Source organism: Podarcis gaigeae (assembly GCF_964106915.1).
Source record: "Podarcis gaigeae genome assembly, chromosome: 3".
Lineage (NCBI taxonomy): Eukaryota > Metazoa > Chordata > Lepidosauria > Squamata > Lacertidae > Podarcis > Podarcis gaigeae.
Window position 1 is genome coordinate 49,324,760 of NC_139680.1, and position 20,693 is coordinate 49,345,452.

Here is a 20,693-nt window from a genome sequence, read left to right on the forward strand (position 1 = left end):
AGAGAGAGATCGCATTCTTGTGAGATTAAAGATATTGTCCAGCTAAGTAGAAAGATTAGCCTGACTAGGACGGGAGAGAAAAGATGTGGGGAGAGAAAAGGCGTTAAAAGGTGGGAAGTCCCGAACTTCGCCTCCGCCCATGTGTTGGGTCTTCCTCTAGTCAACTGATCCCTACGAATGGTGCGCGCCATCCTGTCCCCTCCCTCCAGGACACGCGCCGAGCAGCTGTCTGCAGGTTACCTGGGAAGTGGGCAGCGGCTGGTGTCATAGCAGTGACGTTATTCCATTCCTCTCTGGGAGCTCCTTGCCATTCTTTGCAGGCTAGATAAGCTTTTTGCTCAGAGAAAAACGGGGGGAGGGGGTTGGGGGCAGAGACTTCAGCAGAGGAAGAGAGAGGTTTGCTAAGAATTGCGAGGCTACAGGTTAGCGGTCGCTCTTCTCTTTGCAAAAAGGCCTTTTTATTGCGACTAAAGGAAATGTCATCAACTGGTAAGCAAGCTTTCGAGTCCAGCAGAACTCTTAAACCGTTTGAGTGCTGAGAATCAAGCGGAGCGGGAAAGCTGGGTTGGCATTGAAGCCACAAGTTCTACGGTGCCAGATGGGGCCTGGCGATGGAGGTTGCGATGAACTGTACTTGGCGCTTCAGACTTTAGGACTGGGAATATTCCCCACCCCAACCCCCTGTTAACACGCTCCCTGGGGCTGCACTTTGCCTGGGCTCCCATCAATGGAATGCACAGTCAAGTATTTACTTACACCATATTAAACCCACTCTTTTTGCAGAGTGGCTTACAACAATCAGCAGCGACATCCCCTGCCCTCTGGCTTGAAATCGAAAAGGCACAAGAAGTGGGGAGGAAACAAGCTGAGGCCACAGTTCTTTAAAAGCTGCGGCTTTTATAAGGACTGGCTGGGGTGGAGACTGCATACTGGACCATCCATCACTGGTCTAGGGAGGTGCATCTGTCAGAGTAATGTGTGAACACTTTCTCTAAGTTACCCGTGACAGATTCAACAGGGCCAGCCACACTGCTGCTTTGATCCTGTGCCTTCTCGGATAAGTCTTACAGTGCTCAATGGGGCTTCCTCCCAAGTTCGTGTGCATATGGTGGCAGCTCCGACACTTAAGCTGATTTCATCTGGCACGAAACCGGCTTTAACTCTACGCAGCTTCTGCGATTCGAATCGAGAGAAGAGTCATGTATAAGAGATCCCCCGCCGTGCCCACCACAGTGGAATTTAGCAGATGCTGCTTCTGCTGCCTGCAGAGCACGCTGTTCACGGCACAGTTGTAAAAGCTGAACTGTAACTGGCGCCAATTTCCCATTGTAAAGGCTGTTTCAGGTTATGGCAGTGGCCTTTTTTTTCCCCTTCCTCCCCCCCCCCCCCCTATTTACTGGTAGAGGAGCGGAGCTGTCCTGCAAAAGTTTTATGCGTTTATGGTTCTGGAATGGCAGACCGCAAAGAAATTTCTCTCTTGGTCTGGCTGGTGAATCAACCAGTTTCTATTGCAGAAAGAAACAAACCGGCGCTGATGTCGGGAAGGTATATAAGAAGGAATCCCTTTCCTCTCTCCCTTTGAGGTTTTGCTTTAAATTTTTTTAAAAAAAAATCTCTTTAAACTTCTATCAAAAGTGCATTGCTATTAACCGGGAGAAAGAGAGGGAGGAAGGAAGGAATCAAACAATACCATCTTTCAGGGGTAAATGTGGTCAGTTAAGCAGTCAAATAGAGTTGCTCCGGTAAGTAAAATGGAGCTGGAGGAAGAAAGTCCATTCATCGCATTCACTCTGAGTCTATATGACATATTATACAAATCCAATTCCCCGCCCAGGAGCAAAAGTTTTTGAAAGCCATGGACTGTGTTGACCTATTTTTCAAGGCAAGACTTCTTCAGGAAGAACTTCACACAGTTATTTTCCTACAAGTGCTTTGTAGGATTCCTAATACCCTGTGCCACTTTTACTAATGCAACATTAGGGCCTCCTTTATTTAAATGTACAGAATAATAGCAGCATGGGCAAATGACTTTAAAATGCAATGGAGGAGGTGTGAATGGCAGCCAAATGTCTGGAAGCTGACTAGCATCTCTATCAGTGTACACCTGTGAACTCCTCACCTCAGAAAGGGGCTGCAGAAAAGGGCAATCCAAATCACCAAGGGGGTGCAGCAACTCCCGTATGTGGAAAAAGTTTACAGTGTTTGGAACTCTTTGGTTCAAAGAAAAGGCAAGTAAGATGTAACATTATGGAAGTTCATAAAACCATGCATGGCATGGAGAAAATGGATAGAGGAATATTTTATCACTTTCATGCCCCACTAGAACCCATGGACATCCAAGGAAATGTTGGAAAATTCAGGACAGACAACAGAAATTACTTCTTCACACAGCACGTAGTTAAACCATGGTACTGTGAAACTATGAGGATTTGTGGAGGACAAGGCAATCAATGCAGTGGCGGAACTTCATGCTCCGGCACCGGGGGCGGGGCAGACAGCAGGCGGGGGTGGGGCTGGCGCACGCCCTGGAGGCGTGGCATGCATCCTGGGGGCGGAGTGCGCCGCCTGTGGGGGCGTGGCGCCCAGTGAGGGCAGGGGAGCAGCCGTGATGGCAACCCACCAGGATCATGCTGCCAGGGGTGGTGCGCTCCCCCCGCACTCCTCTTTCTCCGCCAGTGCACCACTGCTGTTAGCAATGTTCAAAACTCCCATTGTTCTAGGTGCATTTTGCAACAGGGAATTTAATTAGCGCAAGCAGTTTCTGAGCTCTGGGCGCAGTACTGCGCCTAAGATTTCAGATTAAAACTGGAAGGAAAGGAGGACTTATTTTCTGCCTCCTCACTTCCAGCTACTCTCTGAAGACTGGAGAAGAGGCCCTCCTAAGAATATTATCGGGATGGACAGGGGAAGGACTAGACCATGTAAAAAATGAGCATAATATTTTAGCTGCAGGTCATTCATTTTCAGCTTTGTATTCTTGTTATAAAAAAGCGTGCCTAGACATTCCATTGTTGCGCTCGTAACCTTGGTTTAAGGTGCCATTTAGCTCCTAGCTTTCATATCTCTGTTTCTAACACTGGCTGTCAGAGACATTGTGCCTCTGAATGTCAGTTGCTGGGAACTGCAGATGGACAGAGTGCTGTTGGGCTCATGTCCAGCTTGCAGGCTTCTCAGAGGCAACTGGTTGGCCACTGTGAGAACAGGGTGCTGGACTAGACGAGACACTGGCCCGATCCAGCAGGCTCATCATGTTCTTCTGCCATGAAGTCACTTGCTTGTTGAATCTAAGAGAATTGTACTTCTAAAAGGAACTAAATTGGTTTAAGCAGAGGTATCCTTGTATGATTTAACTTGTTAAAGGTTTTTCTGTGAATCACAGTCGTAATTGCTTAGCAGATCTGAAAAGAGAGGCAGTGTTTATACTGTTCTAGTTTTTCTCTTTTCAGACTATCCCTTAAATTATACAGAACAGGCAGAGCTTCATTTATCACTCCTGAAAATACCATCATCCTTGCCATAAGCCCTAAGGGAAGTGTTAAAACAGCAAGTGTGTTTCCTCAGAGTTGAGGTACATGACCTTCTGAGTTGCAAAGCTTAAATGGGCCACTTTAGCAAAACAAGATGAAACTTGTTTTGTTTTTTAAAAAACCCACTTGCTCATAGAACCACAATTCCTTAGAGTTGCACCATTTTGCTGCATCCACACTCCTCTGCTGGATATAGAGCATTTTAACTGCCATAATAAGTGCACACACGAACCTCTGCTCACTCCCTTAAGAGGGGTTTTGCTGAGAGTCCTAGCTTTTCAGAGGGCAGCTGAGATGTCTGTCTTGTTTTATTTCTCCAGATGGGACAAACGCTTTGGAATATTTTGCGAGAACCATTTCCTGCCTTCCCTCACACACAAATATGTATTTTATAACCATTTAACAGCAGATACACTCTGTATGCTGATGCAACACCTTAAATCTGGGAAACAGATAGCTCAGCTAGGCTTGATTACTTTATTGGAGAATTTTCCACTCATCCCACCTTGATCTGTTTTTGCTCCTCAGCAAAAACCTGCCCCCCACACCACTTTTTACAAGCTGTCAGGTATTACACTAGCAGCTCAGCTCTCCATGAGAAACACCATATTTGCTGAAAAATCACTTCGTATCTATTATTCAATGATGTTTTGTATTAGTTTTTTAAACAGTCTTTCCCGCTTTAACACTAATCCAGAAGGAAAGTTGTCTTGTGTTTATCAGGAAATCAAATGATGGTGGCAAATAGTATTTAGAGCTACTTCAAGTTAATTTCATAATAAGTAAGTGGGTGATCTTAAAAGAGATGGTGAAGGGAGAAAGGTAGACCCTGTCTTTTCCTCTGTGACAAATGGGGACCAGCAGACTATGGTGGAAAAAATATTGGTCAAAACTGAACACTCTGCCTTGAAATCCCACTCATTCAACCATCAGCCTGTTGGCCAGGAGGACCAATTTGCTAATCCATCAGAGCTCTGCCCACTTCAACACTTAGTCTACTTAATTTTATTTTGGATGCAGCCACAAAAATGTTCTGAGAGGCTGAATCAGGCACCCAAACTGTGGGTTAGCCACCCCTGGTTTAAAATACTTTAAGGGGTGTAAAAGGCCCCTTAGGGTATCCTCCTGATATCATAAATTTGTTGCTCACATGATTACTTTTTGAACTGCCCCCCTTCAAGTGTGCACACATGGAAAAGTTATGTCATAGCTGGTTATTCATATGCTGAACCAGAATGTGGAATGCAGAATGACTGTAATCTAGGAACAAAATTCAACAGGATCGTCCAAATCCAACAAAAAATTCTACACGATCCTGTTTATGGTTGGGAGTGATTCACTGAATTCCAGCTGTTAGTGTAGCATCAACATTAGCCTAAAGATTTTTGGACAAACACAATGATAGCACCGGTATTTCTTTTTTAAAACAAGGTTTTCTTGCACTCATTGTGATAAAACTAAAAAAGACATTGGGATTCTATCCATACAGAAAGCAGTCGTTCTGTACACAACCAGCAATGGAAGTGATTCAGCATCTCTTTCTTCCTGTTACACAAAACTATGAAGCTCACAAATATTGCATTAGCATTCATATCCACAGATATAGTTGCAAATGTATTCTAGCAGGGGTCAGCAAACTTTTTCAGCAGAAGGCTGGTCCACTGCCCCTCAGACCTTGTGGGGGGCCAGACTATATTTGGGGGGAGGGGGGAATGAATGAATTCCTATGCCCCACAAATAACCCAGAGATGCATTTTAAATAAAAGCACATGTTCTACTCATGTAAAAACACCAGGCAGGCCCCACAAATAACACAGATTTGCATTTTAAATAAAAGGGCACATTCTGCTCATGTAAAAGCACACTGATTCCCGGACAGTCTGCAGGCTGGATTTAGAAGGCGATTGGGCTGGATCCAGCCCCCGGGCCTTAGTTTGCCTACCCATGTATTACAGGGGCAGAGCTACTGGTACTTCTAAGACACTTATTGTTATCAGCATGTGGCAAATTCAGAGTGAACTGGTCCTGAAATGTACCTGAACCAGCAAAGCTTTTTACCTCTGAGGGGATTTCTTGGTTGTAGGGATCCCTGTTCTGGTAACCTGCAGACTGGACTACTGTAAGATATTTTATGTACAGCTTCCCTTAAAGACAATTTGAAAGCTGCAACTGGTGCAGAATGTAGAGGCTGGCATCAGCGGACAGGCAAATATTACACTAATTGTTAAATGTCTGTACTGGTTACCTGTGTGCTCTGAGGCCAATTCAAGGTGCTTACATTGACATGTAAAGCCCTACATTAAATTAAAAAGATAATGTCATGTCTTGACTTTGCATTGGCATCATTGCTAACCTTAAGCATATTTGCAGTTTAAAGGGCAAAATATCAAAAATTAAACACAAATAAATTGTTGAGGTGAGGAAAATTCTGTTCTTCTGAGGTCTGCCTGCAGATGTGTCACTTTTCTCCATGCTGAGAAGCTAACCCTGAACCAGTGGAACTGGTTAAGCATGAGGGAAATTTGTTCCAATTAGCAGTCTTGAAACATTTTTTTTTAGTCTCTAGTGGTCCTAATTCATCTGCTGTGAATTGCCCTGGAATCTTTAGATGAAGGGCAGAAAATAAATTTAAGAAATAAAAATAAAATAATATAAAGAATACCCAAATCAACTAAACATTACTTTCGCTGGATATCGCCCACAGTGTGAAAAGTCCATCCAAAATCAATGGTAAGGCAACCTCTGATAAACAACTACATTTCAATTTAACATTTCCAGTCTCCTGTTTTCCTAACTACACGCAAACACACAGACACACACACACAAAGTCAATTGTAAAAGTTAGTCTATAAAGCATTCTGACAAGTATAAAATGGTGTGCTCGCCACATCTGAGAGGAGTCAAACTTTCAGTGTGACAGCACCTGTATCTTGGACCTCCGTGCCTATTAACATTAGGCAGGCATTGTCACTGGATTGTTTCAGATACCTGCTAACCCCCTGTTTGTTTCGGCGAGACTATCTGGATATATAATCTAGTTAGGTTTAATTATTTTTAAAACTTCTTGTTTTTATTTGTTTTATATTATTTTTACGTGCATTGCTAAGGGATTTTTTTTTTAATTAAGTGGTCTAAATAAATAAAAATTATTATTTTCCAGATTTTTTCAGAAAAAAAGCCTAGAAAAATTCTGTTCCTATCAGTGCTGGAGTGTTCTGTCTTTTCCTGTCTCAGGCATTACAGAACATGCCTAGACAGATTCATATACTACGTTATCAAATAATGTAAGCCAAGGTTCTCTATTGTTATAACCAGGTGTCAGTTCTCCTGAAAGTCACTCCTCATTATATTTTGTAGAAAGAAACACTTTTAACTTTTACCATATGGAGAGCTCCCACTGAGACTTTTAAAAGAATATCCTATGTATAATAATCCAGTGTGAATAGTTTTTTTAAAAAATCTAGCCCTTCTTTCTCCAGTGCTAGAGCCCTAAAATATATTAAACCACCCCCAAACTCTTCACATGATGCCAAACACCCAGCACTTAAAGTTTCGCAGGTTTTGGAAAATAAGGGATTTACTTTCATTCTGCACATCCAGAATCAATGTAACAAGCTGTGAACTGAATAGCCTTCCTTCCACCAACCGTGTGTGTGCACCACAAAAGCTACAGGCTTTCTTTGATGTAATCCCTGCATTACACACTCTTCCTAAAAGACACATGCAGAGAAATCCTGTGTAAGTGAGCAGTGGTGCAGTGGAGCACTGGAGCAGGGAGGAGCAAGTATGAAGAACCACCACTAATTTCAAAGCAGGGACAATGCTATCATCTCCTAGGGCATTTTTTGCCAATCTTTTGCATGCAAACTAAACCCTTCTCACCAGATAAGCTAAGCAGAGAGAGAAGCAGGGTTAACATGCCACTTTTATTTTGAAAAATTCTAAAGTCCCTTTATTATGACCAACCCAAAAGTCAGAAAATAGGAAGCAAGCTTTTGAGTCACTAGAACTCTTCATCAGGCTGGATATTAAGAAAGGGACAGCGGGGAGGAGAGGGTTTCTGGACGGGAGGGTAGAATCTGGCATGGTACTGAAACCATAAAGTCTGGATTGGTTAGAAAAATATATCCATTTTTGTTGCATTGTCTTAGAAGGAGCACAGCTGTGGGGTCTGTCATGAAGAATGCCTGCACTTCAGAATTTACAGCACTGCTGGTCTGCACAATGTAATGGACTGATTTTGGCTGAAATCAATAAGGAACATCATCACTTGTTTTGAGTTGTCCTGGCTTATGCAGATCTAAGATTCCAACATCTACTCAATCATAATCTATGCCTTGGCCTGAAAAATATTTCAGATAGCAGTGTATAAACACTTAATACAAACTGGCGTTCATACCTGGTAATATCTGGCCATACCTGGTATTTTTGGCACCATGTGCGGAAACCCTGAGATGGGATGGGCTAAATCTGAAAATCTGTTCTTTTACTCTTGTAGTTTTTGTCTGCTGTTTTAAGATTTTATTTTTAATTTTTAAAGGATCTCCTTAATAGCTTGGGTCCAGGGTACTTATAGGACTGCCTTCTCCCAAATGATTCTGCCCATGCCTTAAGGGTCTGATCGAGAGGCCCTTCCTTTTATCCCGATATGAGCAAATGCTAGTTCAGTTGGGTTACATGAAACTGTCCTTTGAGTTGTGAACCTCCACACATAGAGGTGTGTTTGGCACTGCTCTTAACTTTCACTGCTAGACTTTTTCCTAACCTTTACAGATTAATCTGCTTCTTTTTAGTTACCTAATAATCAAGCCATTTCTTTGGTTTGGTTTTGCTTGATTTTTTTTTAACATCGTGAAACAGCCTGGGGCACTACTTTGTTAAGTGGGTGAGTGGAATATAAATTATTCTGATAAATAAGTAATTGCAGTAAACCACTGGGAAGTGTTCTCAGTGAAAGGAGTTGTCAGGACTGCCGCTAGGTCCCAGCTCACAGAGGACCAACGCCCAGTGGATGTTATATACAAAAGTCTTTATTAAAGTTTAGTTTCCATTTCCAAGCTCTGGGCGCGCAGACCCACGTCTCGACGCTAGACCGGCTAAGTCCCCTCTGACTCACTGCTCCACCCACACCAGTTTAAGATTCTAGCCCGGCTCCACCTCTTGCGCTGTTCTTTCCTTCGCTGGGTCCTTCTGCCCTCTGGGGTTCCCTCCTTCCTGGACTCCTCTGACGCTGAGCCTCCTGAGTCTTGCCCCTCCCTCCGGCGGGCTTTAGGACCTGGCTCCCTTCCCGGGCTCCCCGCTGTGCCGCGCTCCTGTACATTTGAACTTGGCGCGCGCGCCCAGCCGGTGACTTTCCTTCTGACCGTTTCCCCGCTTCCTGATGTGGGCGTTGCCAAACCTGACTCCTCTCCTCCCTCTGGTGGTGAGGACACTGGTCCCGACTCCTGGGACTCCCCCTCCCCACTGCGCTCTGGTGGAGACGCTGGTCCTGATCTCCAACTGCTGCTCAGGGACTCCCCGCTGGCCCCTTCCTCCTGGGGCTTCCCCCCTGGAGCCCCCCTCGCTCTGGCCACCGGCGCTCCCTTCTGTGAGTCCTCCGATTCGCTAGAGAGGCTTGTGGAATAACTCTGGCCACTGTCACTGCCTGCGCCCCCCTCGTACTCCTCCTCCTCACTCTCCATTTGCTCCCCCTCCTGTGTCTCTCCTTCTGAACCCCTGACAGGAGTGTATACATTTAATAAAGAAATAAATCACATGTGTGCATTTCTACCATTGAAATGAGTGAAACCTAGAGGAGTTTAACTTTGCCTGGATCATGCCCTTTACATTTAGACATGAGAAATATAGGAAAAGGTGCAATGGCTCAGCAAACACCATAAAGCTGGCCTACTGGGCACTTGTATTTAAGGGTGTACTTTTATATAACAAAAGGACATTTGAGAATGTTCAAGTTAATGGACAAATTAACAGTTTAAAGGGAATTCTTGTTCATGCAAGACATAATTATTGTGTGGCACTCCCTGCCACAGGAGACTGTTGGAGCACTATAGAATCAAAAAGAAATTAAAAACATTTATGGGTAGGACTTTTTAACTGCAGTTTCAATAACTACAGGATATAATTTAAGTCCATCAAGCCTCAGCATTCCTGACTTCAGATTAGCCAGAAAAATTATTCTATAATAAAGCATTACAAAATGTATGTTGGCTTTTCTCTCTCTCCCCTTTTAACATGTTACCCTCTCCTTGTTGAGAGCCAAGGCTTTTTACTGCCTTTGTGTGTTGTACACTACTCTTTTATGTAATGTTTGCGGAACCTCAGAGATGTCTTATTAGCTGGCATTATGATTGCCTAGTGTCGCTTTAAAAAGTAAGGAGAGGGGAAATGAGCCACACTTTCTTATGTGTCATCTCTGTGCAGTTTTGCAACATCCATAAGCCATGCTTAGCAAGAGATGACGCAGGCTCCTTCTGACTATAACTGCTGTTTTTATTATGAGATCCCTGGGGAATGTATGTTGCTGCATGCAGTCGTGTTAAAACCAGAATCGTGAGAGGTGCCATGCCTGACCAATGCTATTTTGACAGAAGGCTAAGGCTTATTGAAGCAACTCATACTCATGTAATTGTACCCGTTCTCATTGAACAAATGAACCTTGGCATCATTCAATTTATTTTTCAGCCAGAATCTTGCAGGGCGGCCTTAGGCCAGCCCCAGCTCCCTATCTGTAACATGGGGACCATGATACTGGCCTTATGTACAGTTTGGCTTTCAGGACAAAGGCCTGTCTAAATTTGATGGCTGCCATCGAAAAGTCTTCAGAGACGATCTAGACTTCAAAGTCTAGCCACAGAGAAGACCAAATGTACTTCAGATGTTGGCAGAGAAGACAGAAGGATCTTACAATACAGGCAAGCACTTACTGGAAAATGCAGTCTTCCAGATAACTTGGGTTGAAGCTGTGTAGATCAAAATCGGCTCTTTGAGCTGTGCCCAGAAGTCACTATAGTGTTGTGGGATCTATTCAATATAATAATATTGTTGTTTTTCCCAGCCACTCTGGGCGGCTTCCAACAAAATATTAAAATACAATAATATACTGGCTTTCATTTCTGAAGTGCAAGTGATGTTGTTTGGAACTATGATGTTGAAACCCTTTAAAATTGGGTCTTTTTCAAAAATAAAATAAAATGCGGAAATCTTTTGAAAAAGTTAGCAGTTTGTAAAACAACTTAGATGGAGCAATGATTTCATTAGTTATATAAGGTAGCACCCTTGCATTCTGTGTGATTTTTTAAGCGTATCTCATGCAATCCAGCAAGGCACTTCAGCTTCTAAATTATATTTATCACACCCTTAGGGCATATTGTTTGATAAATTACTCTCCAAAGGTAAAGGAAGCCTTATCCCTATCTGAAGTGTGCATGCACACAAAAGCTCGTACCAGTAACAAACTTAGTTGGCATCTAAGGTGCTACTGGAAGGAATTTTTTAAAATTTTGTTATCCCTATCAAGTTGGTCTTATTTAAAAGAATTAATTAAACTTCCCACTACTAACTTGTCCGTCCCCCTAGCATGTACCATTACTGTCTACCAGGCTCTAAGCCTGGGTTTTTAAATGTTCATTTTCTGTCTGCATTTGGAATACAGAACATTCAGCCTCACATATTGACACTGAGTAAAAATGCACACATGTAATCAGGCTGGCTGGCTCAAGGATCCTAAGTAGAAAATTCAGAGGCATTGTGGAATATATGTACTATCCTGCTTCACAAAGGGACACTTCTATAAGGTGGAAAGTCCCTGCAAAGTCTGAAGCCTTTTCCAGAGCAGGCAGGGCTAGATACACCTTAGCTGTATACCTTGTAAAAACCCACGAGGAAAAGGAGGGGAGGGGAGATACAGAGATATGGGAGAAGGCCTAAACTATTTCTGACACACACACGTTTGTCAGTCGACCAGGACAAGGGGTTGGTGCACCTCGTGAGGAAAGCCGCTGCGTGCCCAGCGGGGGTGAAGTAGTTCCCCAAATACAAGGCGAGCGAGTCACAAATGTCTCAGGCCTGAATGAAGGCTTCGCTCCTCAACAGCCTTGGCAACCAGAGCTCACCTCGACGTACCACAGATAGCATTGAGGCTTATTATGTAAACGAAGACCTTCCCCACGCCCGTTTCTTTCCCAAGGAAAAAAAAACTGCAGTGTCATTTCCCCAGCGAAGGAAACCAACCCAGGCCCCCCTCCCCTCCCCCTTCCCCCTGTCTGAATTCCCTCAGGATCAAGCCTGACGAACCAAAGTGAAAGTGAATGAATCAAGTAGCTCCCCCCCCCCTTGCTTCCCCTAAACAGGAAAGCGGGGGGGGGGGTTTGAAGAGAGTGGCACGTGACAAACGGGAAACTGCCCAATCAGAGGGGGTATGGGGAAGGAATGTGGGGAGTGTTTTTAAACTAAAAGGCGAAAGGGAAAAAAGCCCAACAACAACAACACCACACACACACACACACACACTGTCAATGTTAAGCTGCCGGGGCGAATAGCTAGCTAGCTGGGCGCGTGGCTTGTGCTGCGCGAGCTCGTCCGCCAAGGCTCGCAGCTGCGCCTCTGCCCCTCTTTCCCACACCCCCCGCGCGCACCAAAAGGCGGCTTTGAAGTGCCCCGCTTGTGTGCGTCGCCTCGCTCTTCTCTTCGCCACGCACCCACCCAGCCACCCACGAGGCTGACGCTCGCAGGGGTCCTCACACGCACGCGAGCACACGGGGGCGGCGGCGGCGGGAGGGGGGTCTTGTGTGTACGAGCGAGCGAGCGAGAAAACCCGCCTCGTCAACTCGGGAAGCAGAAGGCATGAGAGGGAGCCGCCGCTCGGAGGGAAGCTGCCCCTTCCTCTGAGCAGTTAGAAGGAGGACGCCTCATGTTCTCCACACAAGTCTGACTGGGGCTTCTTCCAGCCGAGATATAATAGAGCCTCTCTATAACCCTCAATAGCCCAGCAGGGAAGCAGCGTAGGGGCAGCACGGTGCCCACCTCCTGCTCCTCCTCAGCTTCGCCCTTCCCGGCCCGCGCGCGCGCCCACCCTCCGCCTCTCTCCTCGCGCGCCCCGGTCCCAGTCTGCGAGCGCGGCGGGCTGCGGGGGAGCAGCGGCTGCCGGCGTCTTGGCGCGCTTTGTGCGCGATGCTGCGTTTGCCTGCTAGGGAGATGGGGCCGGGGCTTCCTGCTCTTGGGACACAGCCTAGTGGGAAGAGTCGGGTAAGTCGCCCCGGTGGCTGCTCGTGTGGATGCATGATGATGCTGGCATTGCGGAGTGGGGGGTTGGGGGGTTGTCCAGCGCGTCTGATCCTGAAGTTAATCGGGAACGGAGTGGGGTGGAAAGGCATGGGGCTCTGGGTGGAAGATGCGTGTTTATTAGACTTCCTGTTCGCACGTGCATGGGAATTCCATCAGGTTCACTCCCGAGCAGACCGCTTCACAAGACCGCCTCGTCGGGCAAAGCTTCGAGTTTTACGGACGGGCTGCAAGAATTGTGAACTTAAATACTTTCTGCGCACGTGTGCCTTTTACTTAATTTACCTGTGAATAAGAGACTTGCTTCCAATGGCGCACGCTTAAGATCACAGCCTTCCTTTTTATTTTCACGTTTTTGGATCATCAGGCTGGGTGTGTGGGGGGGTTGGGTTTTGGTTTTTAAACATTTTCCAAAAAACTTTTCCTCCCAGTATGTTTTCGCGTAAAATCAGCACTAAACCTGTCCAGGGTTTATGGAAGTGCCTCTTTCCTTCCCTCATCTTTGTCTTTTTGATTTTTTGGTTTCTAAGGAACCTCTCTCCAACCTGAGTGAAGGTGTGTTTGTGTAACCAGACACTGAGACTTGCTGTCTGATAGAGAATTAACTCAGACCCCACCAAAGCTTGCTTTGAATTCAATAGAGGTGTTTGTTTTTCAGGTTTAAAGCTCCAGACCGAAGGGGGGGAGGCGTCCAAAGAATTCACCTGAAGAAGAAACCACCGGGAAGATCTTTAATTCCTTTCCTGAAATCCTACTGCATTTTGGAGCAGGTGGGATGTTTTCTACTGGAGGTGGGGAGCAGGGAAGGGTTATTTTTGTTTAAAAGAAAAAGAAAGATTGATTCAAATGTATTTCACATATCAGATCTGTTAGCTTAGGGCAGTCAATCTCTCTAGGATTAACGTGAGATTTTTGAGGAACCGCTGTTGCTCAACCCGTAAATAAAAGTGGAGATGGTGACACTTTCGTCTGGCTTCTGGTAAAAAGAGAACAAAAACATTTAATTCCTTCAAGGCACCATCCATTCCTGCAGGAGGGTGGAGCATGTGGGAGAGACAAGGAGTTTAACTATTAACCTTTATTGGGAATTTATAAATGAATTTGAGACTTCTCTGGCTTTTCCCATTTTTGTTTGCTCTCCTTGCAAGATTATGGCAGATAAAATTAGTGGCCGTGCTATTTAGGAAATGGAAGACTTTACTGTTGACTAGTAAAAATAATATGTCAACAGGAAACATCCTGTTTGTATTGTTCAAACAGTAGGGAATTAACTGGTTTGAAATGTGAAGTGGGGGCAGGGGGGGACGGACTGCAAAAGAAAGTGGCTGAGTGAAAATTATATTCTGTTCTATTAGGATTCTGTTTGCTTTTCCCCTTAGATCATTTGCTTGAAAGCACTAAAAAGAAGATTTGGAAAAGGTAAGAAATGCTTTAACCAAAGATTAAAAATCAAGGCCATGTCATGTGGCTACTTACTATCACTGTTAACTTTCTCTGTTTGTTTAGCTGATCTCCTGAACAAGATGATGCATTTCATAAGAACAAATCAGCTACAATGTATTTAGCAAATATGTCATTTCCTTTATTTGTACACATTTTAACACAGTCTATGAGTGCTACCCTTTTCCATTTTTTTAAAGAAGGACATAATTGACAAATGGAATGAAAAGGAACACGTATTGATTATTGGCATCTTAATTAAAGTGTCCATCTTGACACGTAGTAGTTGAAGTGAAATAAACTTTTCGTTGTGGTGAAAACTTACATGCTCACTGTCTTCAGTATCAGAACTACTGAAAGCTCTAGAGCTGTTCATCAGGGACCAATAAATCATACTTAATATATTTTAATACGAGAGTACTTAACATAGTTGTTTCTAATGGATTATTCAATGGCTGCAGGCTTGTGTGTAGTTAAGCTGCTATTGTCTGTCAATGCATAGGACTGTAGCCAAAAATAAAGTGTCTAGAAAGGTTCTTTAGTAGCTCCTTTGTGTCCTAGTGTGGCAAATCATAACAAATTACATTGTTTATTGTCAGTATATACTGTAAAGATTATCTGTTACATTTTGTTCAGCTGCAGTTAAGTTTCATTCATTTAATTTTGCCTTTACATGGCTGTAGCTGCCAACAAGTGGACTCATTTATTGAGCTGAATCACATGGATAATATTATCTATCAAGTCTTTATCATACAGTAGATGACTTTAATAAGCTGAGGCTGCAGCCCTGCCACACTTCCTTGAAAGTTAGTTCCATTTAACATAGTGGGACATCCTTCTGAATATATATGTGCAAGATTGGGCTGTATGTGACCTACAATCCTATGTGTGCTTACTCATAAGTAAGTCTTAAGAGTTCAATGGGGATTACCGATTCATGAGTAGGCTGCAATCCTATGTACAATTGAGACATTAGCTCAGTTCTAAACTGCCTGCTCAAGAGAATTCAGCTGTAGGTGAGAGAAAAAATAAATTTAGTCTTGATGCTGTAGTAGAAGATTGCAAAATTATTTGACAAATATGATCTACATGTGATAGTCAAAAAGTAATTTATACTGATGTCAATTTGATTCATTATATTTCTATGCCAATTTTCATTAAAATTAATACCATTTTCAACACTTTTTCATATTTTTAAAATTATTGTTCATACCTTTAGAAATATTTGCTTTTGGAAACATTTCCTCCCCCTCAAAACACTATCCTTAGTAGACCAATATAGAATAGAGCAAACAATTGAATATTTATTAATTTGACAACTTGGTGAATGGTGCAGAATATATAATGGTGTAAATCTTATTTAACTGGAATGAATAGCAAAATTCCACTGTTTCAGGATTTCAGAAATTAAGCGTTATTTAGGACTGTTTTAATACAGGAATGCATGCTACAGAAATGTTACCTAAAACGATTATATAACAGTTTCTAAGTCACACTTTGACTGAAAAAAAATGTAATGAATTACCTGCTCAGTTTCATTGAATACATAGCTCAGTTTCCCTGCAAGAAGAACATTAAAAAAGGTTGTTGTTTTTCTAAATTCATCTGAGTAAACACAATCAATTTTAATATTGTAAATCTTTCAATATTGCTCTAGAGATTGTATTACGTGTGCAAATGTGCATTAACTTGAACAGATTACTAGCAAGTTGCAATGAGCCAATACTGGGCTAAATGTCCCATTATTAATCTTTGATGTAACTAGGAAGTAATTTTATTACCACCCAACTCAATATAATGTGGTCAATCAAACGTAACAATATTTAGTCTAACACACAAGAGTGAAAACTTATCAAAGATCTGCTTGTAATAGAGTACAAATAATGAAGATGTATAGCTGTTTAACAGGTTTACAGTAGATTTTTACAGTAGGCCTGGGAGTAAAAATGTTTTTTTAGTTTTGCTCTTGTTGTTGTTTTATAACAAACTCATATACAGTGCCTGATGTAATTGGCACTGAAATGCAACCATGTAATCACCAAGGCAAACAACAACAAAAATCCATACAGGGAAATGTAATTGGTATCGTATAGCAGAAGTATTAATTTCAGTCCCTGGTGCTACAGATTAAGAGGTGCAATCCATCTAATTTGGACAAGGCTCCAGCATAAGCCCCTTTGAAATGAACAGAGTTTGTGGTCGGTAGACTGCTCTCTAAGTGATTCCATCTGATATGAATATAAATATCTGATAACTGTGAGTGTAAGCATTGTAAATCAACAAAATTTATTTTCTTGGCACTGGAAGGTTTAAATAGCATGTCGATTATTTTCCATCGTTTTCGCTACTTAAAAATAAAAGAAAAGCAACCTGTGGTAAATCGCTGTCACTGAGTATTGGTTTTACAAGTTGAGCAGTGCTTACTGCTCTATATCTCTGCCCACCCACCTTCTTTCCTTTTTCTGCTAGTAATCATCTCAGTTTCTTTAAAATTGGTGCCTTTTCCTTCTTGGTTTGAATGCTAAACAAATGTTTGCTTCTCCAATTATTCTGTGTTTGGGTTGTCTTCTCAGTCCACAAGACATGTGCCTAAGCATGAAACAAGATAGGTACTGCAGTAGTACTGATCCTTTGCCACAAGCCCCAGTAATATTTAAACAGAAGTACAATATACTTCCAGATGATCATGTTAATGGTTTCTGCCATAACAACTTATTAGATTAGCATTGCTCTTAGGAAAGCATTCCTATAAAATAATTTAAATTATGCTACACTTGATTTTTCAATTGTATGTGTAGAGATTACACATTACAGTACATAGCAGACTTTTTTGGTCTCATCACAAACTGCTTTTGATGCTCCCGTTTGAATTTCAAAAGCAAGTTGGTACCAAACAAAATGAAAATGCCCCGTAGAGCACACAGGGCTGATTTTTACAAGACATGGGAAATGCAGAGGTTAAAATCCATAAGTGTACATGATTCCATGTGGCTGATGTAAAATGTTCTTAATTGTGGTGCTAGCCCATTGGATCCCACTTGAAAATTGCTGAGACTCTTGGCAAACCACGTAATGATTTTTCTGCCTGTTGCAGCAATTGTAATGTGCTGTGCAAAATGCTGTATGATTTTTAATAGTATTATTGCTTTTCATTCCTGATATTGAATTCAAATAGCAGCACAATAAAATACCATCTAAGAAGCAAAAGTAGTAATACAATTTTAAATCCATAGGAATATTTAATGCCAACATGTGCCACATTCCACCTGAAAGCATCTCATAAACCACAGCTTGGGAACTCCCATTCTAGCCTCCTTGCATGGTGCGTTCTGCTGCTAGCCATTCCTGGAGGGAAGCCCTGCTGATGCTTAGCCACTGCATGCCAAGCAACCTTCAAAACCTGCAATATAAATTTCTTTTGAATGGTGGTCCTATGTCCATAGTGTGCATCTTCTCCTTTGGGTTATAGCTTGGTTATAATGAGTAAGAATCACAATTTAGCAACTGATAGCAAATTTTCCAATAATCATCTATTATGGAAAGTTGAAAAGGATTAGATACTATGAAAATGAAAAGCATACTTGGTAGCTAATGTTTACTTGATGGGACAAGAACTGCTGGGATAATATTTACATTAACCGCAGTAGAAATTTTGATTCATAAGTGAATTGTTTTTCGATTGGCAAGGCGCATTGTAGAAATCTTGGACTTAATCCTTGGTTAGTATCAATTTTCCTAGTTTCATTGGAAGCGATGTATGTAGAGAGAGACTAATATCAGAGTAGGTTAGCCTTGTATTTGTTCTAGGATTAAACTGTTTTCCTTTAATGTATTTGCCAATACATTAAAGTTTTGCTATGATCTTTCAATCTGCATTCCAGAAGCATACAAGCATAAAAGGAGGATTTCCATCTCCCCTCCTCATTCACCTTACCTATGCAGTCGTTGGTTGACTTTTGTTTTAAGCTAAGGCATATGTTGCATTAATCATATCTTCTATAATCCCCCTAAAAGCCGTTCAAAGTTTGTGCCCTCCTTAAAGTCAGACATTTTTAATCACACCTGAATAGTAGCTTCTATATATTTAGAAGCGCTCCAGCCCTGTCTAGTTTACCAGATGTAGGTGTGTTATAAGTGGCTTCCTGATAATACTGTGTTTGTGATTAAAGGTTCCTAAACACTCATGTTGGCAACCCTCTTATTATCAGCTTGTTTGATGTAATGGAGTTTAGGGACTGCCCAGTACATAAGCCTGTCTCTGCAAAAAAATTGTATTAGTTCAGGAAAACATCCTTTTTGAATTGTCACAACCACTATGGGTTAAAATAAATCAAGACTCCCAATTTGTAAACCTTCTGTACTAAGAAAAGTATAGGTCAATAGGAAACAAATGGAGGCATTATTTATTTCTGTTAGGTTTTGAGCACTTGTGAAAAGAATTGTGAAAACCAGTCTTGGCAGTTTAGGATATATTGTGTTACCTAATTAATGTATACTTTGATCAATTTACTTGAACAATGTTAATTAGGGGAAAATGCAAAAGAGAAAGGGTTTTGAAGGGCAAATGTCTTCTGGGAAGGGTATTATATATATATATTTATAATGTGAAAGCAGGTATCACTATCTGCCTTCCTTTGTTCTATTTATCTGCTTTCCTAATAGTAAGTTTTCAGTAAAACTGTAAAAAGGGGAAAAAATACAGTGTATAATATTACTGCTATTGCAGTACCTGTGTTTGAAAAATACCAATTGGGCAATTTCATGCATTCTTTAAACAAATTATCTCTTTTTGCTCTTCTCATTACTGTACCTGCTTTCTCTGTTCTCTTACCTCTTTTATAGCTACACCAAATACTGTCTGCAGTCTTATATATTATTATAACCTTCTTCCATTAAGTTTAGCATTTTGAAATTTTGGAAAATATGTGCAAGAGGATTTTCCAATATTTGTGGAGTTGCTCTGTTTATAGGGGGGGGAGAAGAAACCCCAAACAACTTCTTGCTGCCACTGATTTTTCAACAAACAATTGAATTTCTCCTAGCCAAAAACAATAGACCTATAACTACATATGTCCTGTTGCAATGAATGATACATGGCAAGAGTCTGTTTTTTCTTGATGTGGTAGATTGTTTTAATGATAAATAACAATATAGACTTTAATGATAAATAACAATATAGACCCACACTCTTGCTTGTATATTCGTTGCATTCCTTTATTGCTTCTTGATGTATGTACATGAAAACAGAATATAACTTTTCTGTGCAAATAAATATTTGCTTATTTCATACATGTTGACACTGATGATGTTTCAAAAAGATACTACACTGGATGGAATCCACTTTCTGCCCATTCAATGAAGGTCTTTCAATGCAACAAAGTGTCTTCTAGTAGAATAGGACGGGGGTGATTCCCCTCCCCTTCTTCCAAGCCTCCCCCAAAATCAGCTTGAGAGAATTGTTGGGGAACTTTCAGGACAGGATGGAAGGTGGCATGAAGGAATACCTAGGGAAGAAGGAATTGGCAGTCAGTTGCTTCCCCTCCTCTGTTGGATTAAAAGTGCATTCATGACTCCAAGGGCATAAACTGGAATCCACCCATTTTAAGCATAGTGACTGTCAGAGGGCCTGGATTTCACAGAAACAAAATAATACAAAAAGGATATAAGCTTAACAGATTTCATATCCATATGATTTAAAATCCTCACAATGGGAGTTCAGATTTCTGGATCTGGTTGTATTATAAGGTGTTTGAAAACATTGTTTAGTTTCACTTGCTACCTGCCTAGTTGTGGCTGGTGAAGGTAGAGAGATAAAGCCCAGGAGCGCAGAACTAGCTTCCGAAAACTCAGCATCGTGTGACCATTTCCTAAATATTATGTTCACTTCATAAATCCATGACCTTTTAAAAAACTGAAGCATACTCATCTTGAATTTTTATTTAGCCTAGCAAACTGCAGTAATGTTCTGGTAAAGTAATGAATGAGTACTGTAGTTTCACAACTTTGTTGCATTTCTAAAAACCTATTCAGTGTTCAATATCTCTTTCTCTCTCTTTTCAAACATCTCTGACTAAACAAGACCATATGAGTTTAAGATAAGTGGCATGGATTTATATGTTTTGCTTATCAATATGCCTTTTGACAAAAACATACAGAACATGTAAACTAAATTTGACAGATAATATAAACCATTTGCAATGCTGCTTGCAAAAGTCTTCAGCTGTGTTCACACATCGTGTTATATCACTTTGGGATGTTTCATGGGAAGTGATTCATAAACAAGCAAACAAACAAACAAATGTTAAACAAGTAAAAAAATAGATGCACAACCTGTACACTGCTCATTCACACTAAGCCATAGTTAAATGTGACCTGCAAACTAAGCCTCCTAACTAATAGAGTAATTAAAAAGTCTGTTTTTATTCCTAAAGATTTATAAATGGTTTA

At 41.8% G+C, this 20,693-nt stretch overlaps 2 protein-coding genes across 4 annotated transcripts in view; one reads left to right on the forward strand and one right to left on the reverse strand.

The window, feature by feature from the left end:
• The window catches only part of PREP (prolyl endopeptidase), a 279,248-nt gene extending 266,954 nt beyond the window's left edge, over window positions 1-12,294 (reverse strand). Inside the window, exon 1 of one of the 2 annotated variants that reach the window (XM_083731188.1) lies at window positions 12,289-12,294. The gene's annotated coding sequence lies outside the window, so the exon portion shown is untranslated. Of the gene's footprint in view, window positions 1-12,285 lie in introns of both variants that reach the window. The other variant, XM_083731187.1, reaches the window with a different exon arrangement.
• The window catches only part of PRDM1 (PR/SET domain 1), a 90,160-nt gene continuing 81,755 nt past the window's right edge, over window positions 12,289-20,693 (forward strand). The window contains exons 1-3 of one of the 2 annotated variants that reach the window (XM_083731195.1): window positions 12,289-12,770; window positions 13,465-13,576; window positions 14,186-14,225. The gene's annotated coding sequence lies outside the window, so the exon portion shown is untranslated. Of the gene's footprint in view, window positions 12,771-13,464; window positions 13,577-14,161; window positions 14,226-20,693 lie in introns of both variants that reach the window. The other variant, XM_083731193.1, reaches the window with a different exon arrangement.